The 15,078-nt window shown below is 59.5% G+C and overlaps 1 long non-coding RNA gene across 1 annotated transcript; it reads left to right on the plus strand.

Annotated features, from left to right (window-relative positions):
• Positions 1 to 1,704: 1,704 nt before the first annotated feature.
• LOC141575784 (uncharacterized) lies at positions 1,705 to 12,479 on the plus strand. Its single transcript, XR_012503597.1, has 3 exons — positions 1,705 to 2,364; positions 3,984 to 4,544; positions 4,669 to 12,479. It is a non-coding gene; the product is annotated as an uncharacterized LOC141575784 (long non-coding RNA).
• Positions 12,480 to 15,078: the final 2,599 nt, after the last annotated feature.

Raw genomic sequence — 15,078 nt, forward strand, 5'->3', positions numbered from 1 at the left:
TGAGCAGGCAGAAAGAGCTCCCGTCCTCCACAGTGGGGGTACCCAGCCCCGACGGGTGCAGGGGGCCCTGACGTCTTCTGCCCCGCCCAGGGAAGGCCCCTGGCTGTTCTTACTGGGGCCTGCTGAGAGCAGGTCCCCTGCCATGTATGTGCTCTGGGCGCTGGGCCAGCAGCCTGGCTGGGGGGTCCCAGGGGAGCGGTGTCAGGCTGCCAGGCGGTCTGCACGCTCCGGGCTTTTCCATGGCAACAGCTGCGCCAGCTGGCAGCTCGGCAGACACTTCACGAGCCTCTCAGCTAACGTGAGGCTGTGTCCTGCATCCTGATGAGGAGGGGAGCCTGGCCTGAGGGCGCGGCCCACAGTGTGGGAGGCGAGAGGAGGCCCACAGTGTGGGAGGCGAGAGGAGGCCCGGGGCTCCCAGGAGGGCCTGGTGGCTGGAACCAGCTGAGGCTCCGTTCTCACCCATCCCGCAGCTTCTCTGGGGTGCAGGCACCGTGGCTCAGCGCAGGGCTTTGAAGTCAGCTTGACATTGTGCCGGTGAATGACCTCAAACATTGTGCATGCAGCAATCTGGGCTTCCATGTCCTCCTCTGTAGGACACGGATGATCGTGCCATGTCATTGGGTTGTGGCAAATCAAAGTTTCTTCCAAAGGACGCTAGAACAAGGTATTGCGTGGTGCTAGCTCGGGGGGAGTGAACGATGCAGTGTTACCCGGAGAGGAGCCAGGAACCAGCAATATTTTGTCCCAAGGTTCCGGCCCTGCCTGTGAAGCCCTGCGGTGTTATTGGAAATGGACTGGGGTTAGTTGTGAATGTATATTGCAAATTCTAGGGCAACTGCTAAGAAATATTTTTGTAGGAAGTAGAGTTGCTCTGTTGAACAGGGACACAGGTGTGTAGTGTTGGCACAGGAAGGAGCTGTGTCCACCTGCGGCTAAGGGGTGGAGGCGGAGGGACAGGTGCCGGAACAGCAGAGGGAGACAGACACGGGGAGGGAGGGAGGACAGGACCCCACGCGGACAGGTGCCTGCAGGAGCTGTGGTCGCAGTAGGTCAGGGGCGCAGCCGGGGGAACCCGGGAGCAACCCCCACCCCGCCCCCCGCCTCTGCCCCTGCTCTACCGCTGGTGCTCCCATTGGCTGGACCCAGTGGTGGTCAGAGGGCAGAGGGCCCTGACCTGTCCTCTCGGGGCCCAGGGCAGGGTGGTGAAGGGCAGACAGAAATTCCAGGAAAAGCGAAGACGGATGACCCTGCCCTGTCCTCGGTTTGCGGGAGGGTTCAGGTGCCTGTGTCTATTCCTGGGCTTTGGTTCCCACCCTGCCCCCACCTCCCCGGGGTCTGAGCCGGAGCCCTGGGGCTGGGGTTTTGTCCTTGGAGACAGTGTTCTCTCACCGCAGGGTCTAGTCCCTGGGATGTTTCAATTACCGTCTTTTTAACGATCTCAAATGGATTCCCAGCCCACCAGGGAGAGACGGCGGCAGGGTGCCAGCAGCCAGCCAGCAGATTCAATCAGCGTTGCTACTCATCTGACAAACCCAATTCTTCTCCACCTCACCGTCCCTGGGCGACCACAGGCAGGGAGCAGCAGGCGGAGGCCTTCCTAGGGGCTGCGAGGTGGCCCCAGGGACAGCCGCTGCCACCTGGGTGATCCCAGTTCCTGATCCCCCCAGGGATCTGCCAGAGGGTGAATGCGGGTGAGTGCACCGCTGGGTTGTTGTTCAAACAAGACCGGCTTTGGAAAAGCCCGCAGGCTGGACAGATGCTCTCGCAATGGCTGCAGGGTTTGTGGCGTCCCGGCTGCTGTAACCAAGGGGCCCACCAGAGACCCCAGCAGCTCGTAACCTCAGCCTAGAGGCCGGAGCTGGACTTGGGTCTCACGGGGGTCAGTTGAGGGTCGGCAGGGCCCCCCAGGTGGGGTGTCTGCCCTACGGCCCTACGGCCCTACACAGGCGTGCTTGGCCCTGCTGTTGAACGCTGGGCAGGCACAGCTCAGGTCACAGGTAAATGCAGAGGCCAGGGGCTTCAAAGAGAGGCTGGAGTGAAGGCCTGAGGCACGGACCCCACATGGTGGCGGTGGGGACAGCAGGTGCACAGGTGGCTGGGCACTGGGCGAGAGGCAGAGGCTGTGCGGTGCAGGTGGGCGGTCCCACATCCAGTGGACTCAGAGTATGTCCCCTGGGTGTGCTCTGTGGCCTGGGTCTAAGTCATGCCCGTGCACTGAGTGGCCCTTGGATCACCAAAGGCCACCACCCAGGACCGGGGTGGAGCCTTCGGAGCAGGAACAGGAAGGACCCGCCGTCCACACAGACGTGCCAGAATGTCTCCTCCGGCTCCCGCAGAGTACACGCTTTCCCAGGGAGGCAGCATGTGAGTCTGGGGAGCAGTCGTGGTGTTGGTTATCCTGTGAGAGTCAGACAACTCAAAGTTAGGGGGAGCCCAGTACAAACAAGACCCCCTACTTCTGACCCGACTGCGGAGCTGGGGTCCTTGAAACCCCCTCAGGTTGGACACACCCCTGGGAGGACGCCCGGAGTCCCTGGAGAGCTCTGTCTCACGGTCACGGTTCACCGCATGGAAAGGACACAGAGTAGCATCAGCCAAGGGAGGGGCACGGGACAGACCCAGGAGATTCCCGAACACGAGCCTCCGGTGTCCTCCCCGTGGGGCCGTGGACAGAGCTGAGTCCCCGCCGCGATGTATGGCAGCACAAATGGGGTGCTGCCAGCCAGGGGCTCCCCACCATGGTGTCCGGTCTTTACCGGGGCTGGGGGTCCCATAGGGCTGCCCCTGGTGTCCAGCCCCTCCAGAGGTGGAATGCGTGCTGCTCGGCCCAGAGCTCTGCTGTAAACCCCAGCAGGACTCTGATGCACCCCTGGCCCAGGAGGCGGCACTCCCATCAGACAGGACGCCCGGGGCCTCGGGGCGGGGGACCCTCCCGAAGCCAAAGACCAGCCCTCAATTTGGGTGAGATTAACGCTTCGCCACACCCTCTGCAAAGCTGGCTTGCTTTCCCGGGCGTCCCTCGCGGCCTGAGGTTGGAGCAGACTGAGCATCCTAGTGCCAGAGACGCGTTCTCTGCCACACAAAGCCCTTCCACGGGCAGAGACGTGCAGCAGCCGTGCCATCTGGGTCCCCTCGCTGTGCTCCGGGCCGGGGTTGGGGTGGGGCGGGCCAGGTGATCACATGGGGGGGGCCTCCAAGATGCCCCGGTATGCTGTGTGCTCCAACCCTCACTCCCTCAACCAACGCTGCGTGGGGACCTGCTGTGCGCTGGTGCTCTAGGCCTGGGATGCGGCCCCGCGCAGCTGGCCGCTGCGTCCTATCAGGCGCCACAGAGGGAGACGGGAAGGAAGGGGGTTGGGAACGAGGCTGTTTAAAGGGCTGGTGGGGCCGGCCTAGGGAAGCTGCCTTACCTGGGGGGGGGTGGCAGGGGTTGGGTGGGGAGGTGAGTGAGGCAGGGGTGTAGGGAGGCAGCTCCGCTGGGCTGTGGGCGGCGGGGCGAGAGGCTGGAGAGGAAGCCGGGGCACGTGTGCAAGGCTTGTCACTGCAGCGACACCCTCTCTAAACCAGACGGGCACTGGGGGGACATGAGACGAGCGATGCTCCAGAGGCGTCCTCTGGATGCCGTGTCCGGGCTGCAGGAGGAGCAGGCACAGAGCCTGCAGGGGCCCTGCGTCGTGCGTCCGCGTGACTGGCCACCGGGTGCCCAGATGCAGCGTTGTTCAGGGTCAGCGAGGGTGTTTCTGGGCGGGATTAGCGTTTGAGTGGTGAACTCTGGAGCGGGCGCCTCCCCAGTGGTGAACTCAATGCCGGGGACCTGACTAGGACCAAAGGTACAGGGGGGAGAATGCGCCCCTGTCTCCTGCCTCATGGTGACGGGGACATCTCATCTCGTCCCCTCCTGCCCTCGGGCTGGGATTGGCTCCCCTGGTTCTCAGGTCTTACCACTCAGGCTGACTACCCCACCCACTTTTCTGGGCCACCAGCTTGCAGACGGCAGACGGTGGGACTTCCCAGCCTCCATTTATAGTCATGCGAGCCAACGCCTGGAATGAATGAACGGATGAATGAATACGTCAGGAGGCCACGGCAAACCCAGGCAGCAGAAGGTGGTGCATCCGGATGTGAGTACTTCTCTTCCTTCAGTGCCAAATGCATCTACTCTGAGACCACGTCCTTGGCCCTCTGTGCACAGGGACGCCCACCTCTGGTGCCAATGGACTAGACGCGGATGAGAGGACTGAAGGACTGTGCGAAGGTGCAGAGGTTTCCAGTAGGAGACCTGCTGGCCTAAGCAGCCAGGAAAGCGTTCCTTTCCTCAAGTCGGGGGTGCTTTTGGGGTTTTGGGGTGCTGTGTTTGTTTCCTGGGCCTGTGGTCACAGAGCACCATGAACCGGTTGCCTGGAAGCAACACGAATGTCTTCTCTTACCATTTTGGAGGCCAGAAGTCTGCAGCCAAGGCATGGACAGGGCCACGCTCCGTCCAGAGGCTCCAGGGGAGGACCCTCCTGCGTCTTCCTGCTTCTGGCGGCCCCGGGCGTCCCTTGGTTCGTGGCCACATCCCTCCCGTCTCCGACCCGCACCCAGGGGGCTTCTCCCTCTGCCCAGCCCTCCTCCCTTCCTCTCCGCCTCCAGGGTGCAGGCCCCTCACAGCATCTTCCTCACTTACAGAGGCCTGGGCATGAGACCTGACTCCTGTCCTGGGGGCGTGGCCTGTCTCCCGACAGGGATTTCCCTCCCTCCACCCAGTGTGGACTTTGGTCCAGGAGGAAATATCTACTGCTGCTGGCCGTCGGAGCAGCAGCCACAGCAACGCGGGCTGACCAGCTGCAGTCGCTCTCTGGGCCCTTTATCCGTATCGTGCCCCTGGCCCTCCTGACACCCCCAAGGTCAGCAGCATCACCCATCTCCACGTAACGATGGGGGCCAGAGAGGCAAAGGGACTCTCCCTGGATGGCTCAGTGGGTGGTTGTGGTGCTGAGGACGGAACAGAGGCTGTGTCCCCCTTACAGGCCATACGGCAGAGGGGAGGGGACAGGAGCCAGGGCAGCACTTGGCAGAGGCCCCCCGGCTCCACGGGGTGGCAGGCAGGGGGCCAGGTCCAGCCGGGGGCTGGTCGTATTTATTCTGCTTGAGTAACAGCAGCAAACACGTGAAAAGAGCTAAGAGAGATTTTCTCTGCCCGATACAGCGACTCACGTAAAAGGCCGTGAAAGGCTGTGTCCACGTGGCGTCCCCAGGACAGCAGCGACGGCCTGGGCGGTGTCTGATGCCCTCATTCACTTGTTCACTCATTCATTCAGTCATTCATTCACCCGTCCAGTCCAGCAAGTGCTGATGGTCGGTGGGCCTGCTGTGAGTCAGGCCCTGTTCCAGGCGCTGGCAGCAGGCAGAGCCCAGAGGGCGAGAGGCCCCACTCCCACGGAGTGACCCTGCCCTGGGGTCTCGGAGTAGCTGCCGTGGCGGGGGAAGGATGGCCCCCACCCTGTCCCTAAGGATGTTCAGCCTCACACATGGGAGGCAAGTAAGGTCGTCCTGCTAAGGCCTCACAAGGAGGGGCGCTCCGTGGGCTCATAAGACTCGGCTTCAGGGGTCTGGGAGCAGGATAGGAGGGCACAGCCAAGGTGGAGAGTGCTGGGGACGGGGGAGGCCTTGGCACAGGCAGCGGGGGGACACTGGGTGGCCTGAATTCTGCTGGCCAGAGTTAAGCTGCCCTTCAAACCTCTAGTCTTTAAACATTTATTCTGATTTCCTCAAGTCGGGCTGGGGAGAGACTGATTTGTATTTTTCTGACATTTCATTTTTCCCCCCAACATTTTGTTTCGAAAAATCTTCAAACATTTGGAGAAGCTGAAAAAACGTTCCAGTGCAGACCAGTCTCCCCACACCCAGATCCGCCAGCACCCTTTCCTCTACCCGCTCTCCACCCAGCTCTGCACTCTCTATCCAGCTGGACTAGTCACCTCCGGCCAGAACAAATGACCACACACTGGGGGCTGAAAACAGCCTGGAGGCCAGAGTTCTGAGACCTGTGCTGCCGGGCTGGTTCCTCCTGGGGTCAGAGGGCGAATCTGGTCCAGGCTTCTCCAGGTGCTGGTGCCGCGGGCATCCTCGGTGTCCTGGGCCTGGGGCTGCATCACTCCCGTCTCTGCCTCTGGGGCACCTCACCTCCACGGAGCTCTCTGGGTGTCCCCTCCGCTGCTCATAGCCCGTAAGGACATTTGCCACTGGCTTTAGGGCCCACCCTGATCTGGGGTAATACATAACGTAGTTCCGTCACAAAGGCGCTTTCTCTAAGTAAGGTCACGTTCGCAGGCTCCCGATGGGCGCGTCTTTGCTGGGGGGCCAGCAGATGTTAAGTGCGAGAGCTGGGCCCCAGGAGGACGGGGCTCCTCAGCCCAGGAATGAGGGAATTAGTCCGTGAATTAGTGAGACAGTGAACTGGTCAATGTCGAGAGTGACACGAGGTGAACGCTACGTTCACTGTAAAGCCGGGGCGGGTCTGCTAGGCCCTCTCAGGGGTGGGTGAGAGATGGGGCTCCTGGGTCCGGGGATGACCCCAGGTTCCATCTGTTCCGTCTTAGACTTCATTACTGATCACACGATACTTTAGTAATGATGGTAGTTAAATGCAGCCTTCAAATTTAAATTTGGAGTGTGACCTTCAAGCAGGAGAGAAAGATACAGACACCAGCGCCTCAACGTGTCCGCCAGAGCCAGTCCTGGGCTGGGGGCCGGGGCTGGGGATGGCCGTCAGGTGGCCTGGCCGCAGATGCAGGACAGCCGGCTGGGAGAGCTGGAGGCATGGGGAAAGAAAGGAAGTGGACCTGACAGTCCTTCCCTCCTCAGGAGAGGAAGTTCTCTTTGTGGGACCCCAGGGTCTGCTGTATCGGGCCCTGGCCCCATGTGGGGCTGGCTGGCTCTCTCTCGGCCTCCGATTCCTGCCTCCCCACCCAGCCTGTTACCAGCAGACCATGGGACGCAAGCCTGGCTCTCCAGCCATCTGAGCAAACATCGGACTGACATGGTTTGACGGCTGGAGCCACCGGACGTCTCCACCAAGCACCCCGCGGGGGCCCCTCTGGCCTGAGTGTCTGGCGTGCCCCATCCAGCTGCTCAGGGAGGGCTCTCACAGCCGGGAGACAAGGTCCGGGACCCAGAGGGAAACAAAGCGAGACTTCAGTTTCCAAAAGGGCGGAGAGGATGGGCACCGAGCCCTGAGGTGAACGTGGCCTTGGGCGCAATTCTCAGGCAGACCCCGGAGCGGATGCTCCAGGCCCTGGAAGAAAGGAGCAGTCACCGGGTGGCAGGCTCCCTGCTGCACACCCTTGTGACTCAGAGCCACACTCCTTTCTTCTTCTGCCCCCCCCACCCCAATCTGGGGGTCGTGTCAGCAAGCTGGTTCCTCCCGGAGGCTCCAGCGAGGATTCACTCCTTGCCTTTTCCAGTTTCTAGAAGCTGCCCTCATCCTTGACTCCCATCCCTTCTCCGCCTTCCAAGCGCATCCTTCCAACCTCTGCTTCCGCTGTCACTTCTCCTTCTCGACTGACCCCCCACCTCCCTCTCACAAGGACCCCGAGATGACTCTGGGCCCACCCTGATCACCCAGGGCAATCTCTCCATTCAAGGACCTTAATTAATAAAATCGTCAAAGTCCCTTTTGCCCGATGAGGTAACATACTCAGGGGTTGCAGGGACTCGCCCCTGGTGTCTCTGGGGGGCTGAGGTTCTGCCCAGCACAGCCACGCCAGGGCGACGAGGCTCAGTGTGGCCGTGAAACGTGTGTGGATTTGAGCAGGAGGTTTGGCCAGACTCTCAGGCTAGCCTGTGGTGAAATACAGGCAGCAAGGCTGGAAGCTGAGGCAGGCGGGTGACCAGCCAGGTGGAGGGAGGGCTGATCAAGAAGGGGGATCTGCGGGGTCACTCCTCGACCTTGTGGCTACAATCATGCTAGGCAACGAGGCCACTGCCTGCAAGATTCTGTGCCGACCTGAAGGTCACCAGAGAGAGATGCAGGTTGGAAGTAGCACATGAAACAACTATTCTTAGAGGCTGGTGTGAGCCCCTGCCTGCAACCAGGGCCCGGGGACCCGGAACCCCGGCTTCCGGGAGGCGCGCAGAGGCGCTGGCGCCACGTCAGAGCAGGTTTTGCTCTGAGAACAGCTGGGAGTTTCACGGGGACGCTGTTTTCTTGCTGCCTAGCATCTGTGTGCCTTTCCTAAGAGCATCCAGACTGCCTGGTGAGGTGGGGTCGCCCTCCCTCCTGGGACAGTCTGCTTTCCCCAGGTCCCCCCCCCCCCGGAGGCTGTCCTCTAGGGCCGTCGGCCAGAGAGGGGCTGCTGGTGGACTGGGGAAGGGCCTCCTGCCAGCCGGGGGCCCTGGGGTGCGTGGGATGCAGAGGTGGGGAGGTGGGTGCAGGCCGCCTTGCGCCCGCCTCCTCTGTGCTTCTGGCCCCCGCCTGCAGCAGCAGGGCCACGCGGCGCAGGGCGTGTGACGGTGGGAGACCCCAGCCTACGCGTCAGACCAGGGCGGGGGCTCACTAGGATAATTTTGCCCCCTACCAGGGGGTGTCTGCAGACCTTTCTTTAATACCTTCCCCCCCAGAAATCTGTAACTGGCTATGATCAGTTAGTTGTAACACCACTGCCCTCGGACCAGCCCAGGGACAGTTTTGATTTTTGGACTGAGGTGGGTGACACCGTCCCTCCAGCCTCCTCTTCGGCCCCCTCTCCCATGTCAGGGCTACAGGCTTTTCTTTTAAGGTCAGCTGATCAGCAGCCTTCGTCCCCTGATACGTAAGCTAATATATTCGTGGTCCTGGGGATTTGCGTGGCATTAAGTCTTCATTTTCACTTGATCACCTCGGAAAGACTTTCCAAATGAGGACGCTTTCACAGACGCTGGGGGTTAGGCCTCAGGGGACAAGTCAGCTGTCACAAGTCCTTAGATGAGCGCCGACACCCGTCAGTGCTGGGCCGTGGCGGTCACGCTCAGCTCGCAGGAGGGGCCTGGCGCCGGCCTCCCCGTGATCATGGAACCACCTCCCCCGTCCCCCCGAGAACCTTCAGCCATGCCGGCGTGGGGGATGTAAACCCCATGCCGCCCCAGGCCTGGGGCCCCTTTCTCTCAGGGCTGGCTAGCCCAGGTCCCAGGTCTTCAGGGCAGCCTCCCCTGGGGCTCCACAGCGGTGAGAGCGGAGGCTGGGGCCTCCCGCGGTCCAGGCCCAGAGCTCACGTGATGATACACCCCAATCCTGCTGGTCAGGGTGGGACACAGGCCAGCCTTGGATCAGCAGGGGAGGGGGGAGTAGCCCTTCCTCCTTCCCTTCCCCATAGATGGGAAGACAGTCACCTGTCGAGGGGCGCCTCCTGGCCATCTTTGCCGCCACCACGTGTGGGGGGCCCCACCCCGCAGCCTGGGGGGGCATTTAATCGATTCTTTTGTCCCGAACTTCAGCAACATTGTCATCTTGGCCCACCCCAGGCAGGCTACGTCGTCACACACTGCACCCACCGTTCACACTCACTCACACACTCCATGCATGTGTCACACACCTTCACATGTGCTCCTACACGGACCCAGAATTTTCTTTACAAAGCCATAACCCAGAAAGCCCCAAACAGCCACACTGATTCTGCCGCGGAGTCCAAACTCGTTCTGCTTGCCGCACGACAGGCCAGTAAATCGCGAGACAAGGCGCCGGGGCAAGGAATAGCGACTTTACTGGGAAAGCCAGCAGATGGGGAAGATGGGGGTCTAGTGTCCTGGGGAAAGAACCATCTTCCTCAAGTCAGAATTCAGGCTCCTTTTATACTAAAAAGGGGGGGGGGTGTGGTTGGTTGTCGCAGACTTCTTGGTGCCGGAATCCTCTGTCCTTGCACCTGTGCCCGTAGGTCAGGTCACGATGTTCCTGCAAACCTCCAACAAGACAAATGTTATTCCCTGTTCTGCAACTTCTTATCTTTACATGAGTGGCAAAGTGTTGTATCCTTAAAGGTCAGAGCCTTGAGAAGGGGCTCTCCTGTGTGTTTCAGGCTCTAGGCAATGTTCATTTACAGAAAGTGTGGAATCAGCATGACTAAGCCCAGGAAACAGAGCCCAGGGTTAAAGTCAAAGGAACAGGTCTAATGCAGAGACAGGTTTGCTCCTTTCTATTACAATTCCAGATAAGTGGCTCTCCTCCCTGGGCCGTCCATGCCGAGGACAGCTACCCCTCAGGGCCCCCTCCGTGCCTGGGACTGACGCCCCGCCCCGCACACCCCTGTCCTCTGCCTTGGGCCTCTGAGCAGGAAAAGGCGAGCCCTGGTACTGGTTTCAGCACCCCTCCCTCTTTTCCGAGCAGTTCCCCCTCTTCCTGCACTACCTGCTCCCCCAGGGGGACCTGCCCAGCCCCCTGTCTCCCGCCGGGAGGAAGCAGAGACCCAAGGGTCTCTGGACCCTGGATCCTGTGTGGGTCTGTGGGCCTGGTGAAGTCGGGGGTCAGAATGCGGGCAGCTGTGGGGCGCCGTTCACCCAGTACGCCCTCTCCTAGAATAAAAGCCACTCTTTGTAATTGGCCTAGGGGGCCGTGCTCTCTCTCGGCCTCCTCGGCCCCCACCACCCTGTGCTCCCGCCACGGGGCTGCCTCAGGGGTTTGCACTGGCTGTCCCCTCTATCCAGCGCTCTTCCCTGGGTGGCTGGAGGCTGAGAATCTGGGCCTTCTGGGCCCAGGAGCTGGGAGAGAGCTTCCAATACAGGGCACTGGCCTCACAGCTGCCCTGTGCCCCCACCTGGGGCTCCGACACAGCCATCTGGGGATGCCTGTTCCTCTGCAGCCTGAGCCCTGCTCTGGCTGGGCCCTGCCAATTGGCACGTGCGTCCCCCACTCAGTCCCTTGGATGAACCTGGAATAGCTGAGCAGCAGGACAGATGTCTCCCTAACCCCTTCTCATGCAGGCCAAGGTCCAGGCCCGAGAGCATGGCCAACACTGGCCACACGCTTGCCCTGCCTCTGAGGCCTGCTGGGGCTGGGGCCGGTCAGGGTTGAGTGGGCACCTCGCGCCTGCAGCCCAGCCACCCAGGGCCACCTGGTTGGCTGGAGCCAAGCCAGGTCCACAGTGCCTTTGGCCCCAGTAAATCCTCCCATTTGGTGCGTAACAAGGCCTGAGGCGTCTGCCGGCTCAGCTCAGCCCCACAAATTGCAGGTATAAATTTCCTGGCTTATTGCAGGGATTCTGGAATTCAATTAAATCAGCCGTCCTCCTGTGGCCTGGCGTGCGGAGACGCCCGTGCTGGGCCAGGTGGTCAGGAGCCAGGCTGCTGGGGTGTCCTCTGGGGGACCTGCCAGCTACCCGCTTGGCCCGGAGGCCTCAGCCCCTCCACACAGGCCCTTGAGCCCTCTCTCAGGACTTGATTTGGCCCTGCCACGTGCCAGTCGCGCCTCGGGCGCTTGGTGCCCCAGCGAGCAGAGATAAAGCCCTGCCCTGGGGGTGGCACCCTTGCAGAGGACAAAGTCGTCAGAGGGACGTGTGGCCTCGTGAAGCCACGTCGTGTGCCACGCGGTGGCCAGTGACGCTGGTTTGATGTGTTTCACTGGTGACCAGGGAAGGTGATACTAAATTTACGTGAGGGGCGAGCCCCGGAAGTTTGGTGGGGGGCGTCAGGAAGGCAGAGGGCAGAGGGAACGGGCAGTGCAAAGGCCCGCGGACACAGAGCAGGAGTATTGGCCACACCTCGAGGGGACGCGTGGCCGGAGCACAGCGGGGAAGGTGGAAGGCTGAGGGAGCAGGCCTTCAAGGCCACCAATCAGTTTTGGTTTTTATTTTGGGAGACAATGTGCTGGGTGGAATAGCTTCCCCCCAAATTCACGTCCACCAGGACCTCAGAATGTTGCCTTATTCCTCCCTTGGGGCCTCCGGAGGGTGAAGAAACACACACACACATCTGAGCAAGTAAGGCTCGGTGACTGGGAGAACAGCGGCTGCTCTGGCCGGCAGTCGGCTTGGGTCTCCAGCACTAGCACAGGGCCGCAGCACGGACGTCGGCCGATTAATTACATGGAAATGGTCCTTCTTAGGAGCAATTTTGTTATTTTTTAATTTTTAGTTGAAGTATAGTCAGTTACAAATGTGTCAGCTTCTGGGGTACAGCACAACATCCCAGTCTCACACACACACACACACACACACACACATATTTGTTTTCATATTCTTTTTCATTAAAGGTTATTACAAGGTACTGAATATAGTTCCCTATGCTATACAGAAAAAAATTGTTTTAATCTATTTTTATATATAGTGGTTAACATTTGCAAATCTCAAATTTATCCCTTCCCACCCACCCCCTTTCCCCTGGTAACCGTAAGATTGTTTACTATGTGTGCAAGTCTGTTTCTGTTTTGTAGATGAGTTCATAGTGTCCTTTTTTCTTTTTTTTAGATTCCACATATAAGTGATCTCATATGGTATTTGCCTTTCTCTTTCTGGCTTACTTCACTTAGAATGACAATCTCTAGATCCACCCATGTTGCTGCAAGTGGCATTATTCTATTCTTTTTTATGGCTGAGTAGTATTCCATTATATAAATATACCACAACTTCTTATTCAGTCATCTGTTGATGGACATTTAGGCTGTTTCCATGTTCTTGGCTATTGTAAATAGTGCTGCTGTGAACATTGGGGTGCAGCTGTCTTTTTGAATTAAGGTTTCCTCTGGATATGTGCCCAGGAGTGGGATTGCTGGATCATCGGGTAAGTCTATTTTTAGTCTTTTGAGGCATCTCCATGCTGTTTTCCATTGTGGCTGCACCAAACTGCATTCCCACCAGCAGTGTAGGAGGGCTCCCTTTTTGGGGAGCAGTTTTATAATGGCTCAGACCCTTCTGACCTGGTGGTTTCACTTTTAGGAATTACCTTCACGAAACAGTCACAGCTATTTCCTCGTGGGTCTGTGCATCCACATTCTTGACTTTCTGTCTGTCCCTCCTCCCACCTCAAAGAGCGAGACCGGCTGTCTCGCCTGCGCGCTGACCGCTGCTGTGGCGCACCTGCCCCCACTCGGGGGCTGCACACCTGCTCGCGCCCTGGTAGGTGGAGTCGCAGTTGGCGTGCCAGTGGCCTTCTCGGCCGCCCAGCTTGGGTCCCAGCGAGCATGCCACCCTTTGGATTAGTCAGCATTCTGGGTTTGGAGCAGCAGAAATGGACTCTGCATGATCTTTGCAGGAAGTAAGTTTAGTGCAAAGGATACTGGTTAGCTCACAGGTGCAGAAGACAAGCAGGTTGGTCAGAGGCCAGAGTGTGACATGTTCTCTGTGCCAGGGGACAGGGAGCAAGGGGTGACCATGGCTGCCTTTGAAGGTAGAGCCCTCTGCTGCCCCCCCTGCTGGCTTTGAGTGCTGACACCAGGAACAGTATTTCCTGCTTGCGTGGGGTCCCCAAGGCAGCCTTGCTTCTAACACCCCCTGCAAGTTTAGGGGGTCCCCAAGATCACCCTCAGGTTTGAGGTTTTGCTGGGACTCACAGGACTCAGGAAAACTGTTATGCTCAGGGATACAGGTGATTCCAGCACAGGGTCCAGGTTAGAATCTGCAAAAGGAAGAAACGCAGAGGACCAAGTCCAAGGGAACCCAGGCTGGGCTTCCAGTCATCTCCGGCCCGGGAAGTCGCAGGGGCAGCGCGAGATACTCCCAGCAGTGATGTGTGACAGTGAGCGAAGTGTCGCCAGCCAGGGAGGGTCACCCAGCCTCAGGGTCTAGAGTTCTCGTTGGGTTTGGTCACGTAGACATAGCTGCCTGCCCACGCGGCTGACCTGAGCCTCCCGCCGCTCCAGAGGTCAAGCTGATGCCGTGTGGCCAAAGACCTGGCCATAAATCACATTGCAGCAGAGACAGTCTGGCTGCCCACGGCCCCAGGTAAACAGAGACACTCTTATCAGGCAGGACCTCCCCTGGGCTCAGAGGTCGCCTCCCCGGAGCTGGCAGGGACCAGTCCTGCAGACCTTGGGAGGACTTCCGGTGTGCACCTTCTGAGTTAACTGCTTACTGCCCATGGCTGCTACAAACACAGCTTCTGCTCTGCTCTGAAGCCTGGCTCAGGGGCGTCTGGGTACCAGAGGTGGGCCCTGTGCAGCGGGACTTGTCAGGTGAACAGTGGGAGGAGACAGGTGCTGCCCCTCACTCCACCTGTTCTCGCAGAGTGGGGACTTGCTGGAACACAGGAGCCACTCCCCCATTTCACGAAACACCCGCCCACTATTAAATAATCCAGAATCCAGAACATGAGGGTGAGAGGTCCTGGGTCTGCAGGGTGTGGGATCTGCCTTCGTCTTGTTCTGACCCCAGAGGACCAGGCTTTGGGGCCGCTCCTGTTCCAGGCCACCTCTCGATCGCCCACATGGGTAGCAGCGACCTCTCATGTGTTCCTCAGGCTCTTCCAGGCCAGGAGACCTGACCCCACTGGGAGCCTGGAGCCTCTGCCACCTGGGCCCTGGTGCCCTGCAGATGCCCACCTGCTGCCCTTGGCATCACAGGGTCTCTCTGGTGGAGCGGGCAGGAGCAGGGGAGCATCTCGTGTCCCTAACTACGCGACGTGATCAGCTCAACTAGTGTCCTGATGTGTGGCCACTGTGGACCCTTCCTGTCTCAGTGGGTCAGGAGTTGCCTCCCCTGGTGTCTGGGCTGCCCACCCCCTCTGCCCTCCCCTGACGTCCCCGGTCCCTCCTCCTCCTCCAACTGCCCTTGGTCTAGGCTGTGTGTTCTCTTCTGGGACGAGCCACACCGCGCACACCACGTGCTGCTGCTGACACGGCACATGGGTTCTGTGCTCTGGCACGTGCATCACACGATGTAAAAACGAACAGCAAACTTCATACTAACAGGGTCAGATTGTTATTTGGTTAGAATGACATTAAATATCAAATGAAAAACACTATGACAGTTAGCAAGAGAGTAGAGCAGAAGAAAGAAAAAAACTGTAGTTTTAGTGCTTAAAGGACATTTTTTCCCTGAGTTTTCAGCCGGGGGCTACGTCCTTCAATTTTTGCACTAGACCTCGCAGATTTCGCAGCTGGCCTGCAAAGGCTGTACTTCTGCATGGAGACTTGTT

The sequence above is a fragment of the Camelus bactrianus genome, chromosome 32 (assembly GCF_048773025.1).
Source record: "Camelus bactrianus isolate YW-2024 breed Bactrian camel chromosome 32, ASM4877302v1, whole genome shotgun sequence".
NCBI classification, from domain to species: Eukaryota; Metazoa; Chordata; class Mammalia; order Artiodactyla; family Camelidae; genus Camelus; species Camelus bactrianus.